Source organism: Brassica rapa, unplaced genomic scaffold (genome assembly GCF_000309985.2).
Source record: "Brassica rapa cultivar Chiifu-401-42 unplaced genomic scaffold, CAAS_Brap_v3.01 Scaffold0980, whole genome shotgun sequence".
NCBI classification, from domain to species: Eukaryota; Viridiplantae; Streptophyta; class Magnoliopsida; order Brassicales; family Brassicaceae; genus Brassica; species Brassica rapa.
The window spans coordinates 9579-12585 of record NW_022610916.1 but is presented as its reverse complement, the minus strand read 5'-3'; the positions used below and the strand labels follow the sequence as shown (position 1 = coordinate 12585).

At 45.1% G+C, this 3007-nt stretch overlaps 1 non-coding gene across 1 annotated transcript; it reads left to right on the top strand.

Annotated features, from left to right (window-relative positions):
• The first annotated feature begins 1847 nt into the window (after nt 1–1847).
• LOC117131478 lies at nt 1848–1954 on the top strand. The gene has a single exon (XR_004454649.1). It is a non-coding gene; the product is annotated as a small nucleolar RNA R71 (small nucleolar RNA).
• The last annotated feature ends 1053 nt before the right edge of the window (nt 1955–3007 follow it).

Sequence of the window (3007 nt, the reverse complement as noted above, 5' to 3'; positions counted from 1 at the left end):
ACCAGTGGTTGCCTCCCACCAAGCGCTTGGTTTAAGTCTCTAGCTTGACTTGGTGACTGGGATCAGTCGGGTTGAGCAGGAGGGCTTGTTCCAAAACAAGCTCCACAATCAGACATGTTCAGCTCCAGAACTCTGCTCAACAACTCTTTCACAGCAGCTTTCCCTTTCTCCTTCAGCTCATGTGTGAGAATAGCTCTGACTTTAGAGAAAGGTTTAGAGGTACCTTGCACTTTACCTCATACTCAATGGAGTTTTCATCACACTTGAGAGGTATCAAAGTCTGTAGGATCTCCCTTGACCTTTTCTTGTGGACTTTCTGTTTCCCCTTGAATTCCCTCTGAATTTAGTAGGATCAGTGCTAGGATCTCATCAAGAACAGTCTGCTCTCACCCTTATCACCATGCTCCTTTTCTGGAATAACTTTCAGCTTTTTCTACATCAAACACTGAGATGCGAGAGGCGTGTGATGAGGAAGATCTGGTGGGTACAGCCTTGTAGAAAACTTTCTTGTTGATGTTGGAGAAGCAGACTCTCTTGTTGGGCATATCGATGGTTGCTCCAACAGTAGCCATGAATGTCCTTCCAAATATCAAAGGCATCTCATGATCCTTGTTCATCTCAACAACTTGAAACTCAGCAGGAACAACGCATTCCCCTACTTGAACATTAAGGCTGCGGATGGTTCCATATGGGACTGCTCTGGAAGAGTTTGCAAAAGTCAGGGTCAGCTGAGAACGCTCAACATTAGCAATACCCAAATCGTCTACAATAGCCTTTGAGACGAGATTCACACAAGAACCAGAGTCACAAAGAGCGTCCTTGAAGGTTGTTCCTGCGATGGAACATGAGAAAACAAACTTCCAGGATCATCAATCTTAGGCAATACCTTCAGTGCTGGTGTAGACAGTGCTTTGGTATAGAGGACCTTGATCTCCTCTTGAGTCTCTCTACAGTGTTTAAAGAACTGGAGCAATGGACGAATCTGCAGAGCATCTTCGAATGCAAGTTCTTTAGGAAGCCTTCTCACCATCTTGTTAAAACCATCAGCTGTTCTTCACTAATGGGATCCATCAGATGTCTAGGTGGAATTGATAGGGAACCTTAGGAACATAGACTCGCACTGGTGGAGTTTCAGCAGGTACGCTAGGACCAGTCACTCAGAGCTAGCAGACTGTTCTGAGTTCTCTTCTGTGCCTAGAACAGTCTCAGCAAACGGCTGCTCTATTGCATTACAGTGCTCAGTCCTAGGATTTTTATCAGTTCTTCCAGGGAGTGTCTCTTGCCTCTTGACACTCTCAGCTGTTTGAGCAAGCTGAACATCGATCTTTCTCATGTGGATCGCAAGATTGTCATACTTGTTATTCAGCTCAGTGAACATGTTGCCCATCCTGGTGTCAATTTCTGTGGTTACCTGATTCAAACCCTTGGCCTGAACCTGCTGACCCTGCAACAGTTGTTGCATCATCACACCCAGACCCTTCAGCTCATCTGATTGACTGTTCTCGTTAGCTGGAAAACTTGCTGATTGCTCTGCGGTTGTCGCTTGTTCTGGTTCTGAATATGCCCAGCTGTAGCTTGCTCCATGTTAAGACGTCCCTTGGTTGTTTTTCAGTAGCTGATCAACCTTGGCAGTCAGCTCATCTATTTTCTGGTGTCAGAACTGTTCCTTTCTTGGAGCAATCACTCTCCTCTTTCTTATTAGCTGAACTAGCAGCCATGTTCTCAATCAGCTTAAACGCTCCATCAGTGGTTTGAGTCATGAAGTCTCCATTGCTCGCAGAGTTTAGAGCACCTTGGTATTTCCAGTCCACTCCATCATAAAAATGTCCAGGAGGTAATCATCATCAAATCCATGGTGAGGACATTCTCTGCGATAGTCATTGAAGCGCTCCCATGTGTCGCAGAAAGGCTCATCAGTGAGCTGTCTGAAGGAGGTGATTTTGTTCCTCAATGCAGCTGTTCTCGCCTTAGAGTAGAAATGGCTGAGGAACGCTGATCGGACCTGTTCCCATGAAGTGAGAGAGCCGGTAGGGAGAGAGTTCAACCACCGTGCAGCTTTTCCATCAAGAGAGAATGGGAATAACATGCACGTGATGTAGTCTGGTGGAACACCATTCACGCGAGTAAACTGCAGACTTTTTCGAAGCTCTCAATATGCTCCATTGGAATTTCTGTAGAGAGACCAGAGAACACTTTTCTCTGTACTAGACCGATCAAAGCAGGCTTGATCTCGAAGTCCTGCCTGGTACAAGGTGGAGGAACAATGGCAGAGCGCGTAGTAGGAATGTTACGCGGAAGGTTTTTCTGCCCGATTGGAACAGTCTGCGCCTGTTGTTCCTGCTGCGCGAGAGCAGCCTGTTCAGCAGCATCCTGCTGAGCTTGGATGGTCTGCTGCATTTGTTGCATCTGCTGCTGCATGAGTGCCATAGCCGCAGCGAGATCATCCTGATTGGCGTGATCACCCATAGTGGTGTCAGTTTGCCTTGGTTGTTGACGATTTGTTCTTTCTAACCTTGCTAGCTCCTGGTTGGTAAATGTACTAACTCTCCTTGTGCGTTTCTCCGAGTATGTCTACTGGTCATGCACCTGGAATATTAGCTGCAACAAAAAGGATAAGGCAAGTTAGAGGTCTTAGACTAAATAAATAACCGAAAAATAAAGTAAAAAATGGTCCCCGGCAACGGCGCCAATTTGATATTACGTGTATACGCACACTAAATAACCTAATGTGCACACTACCACAATCGAATGGTATGTCGATGTAGCACTTTAGGATCGAATCCACAGAGACCAACTATTACACTTTATCTTTATGGGATCAATATCAAGCTAAAACAATATGGGGGTTTTAAAGTTGATTTCGTAACAAGCAAGTAAAAAGATTAATTAAAGATTTCAGATGATTAAAATGCTAGCCTAGGATGGTTTGGTCGGGTGTTAAGCAAGTGTGAGCCAAAAAATTATTCAAGTTTAATTAAGAGCAAGTCTAGAACTCGGATCACTCAAG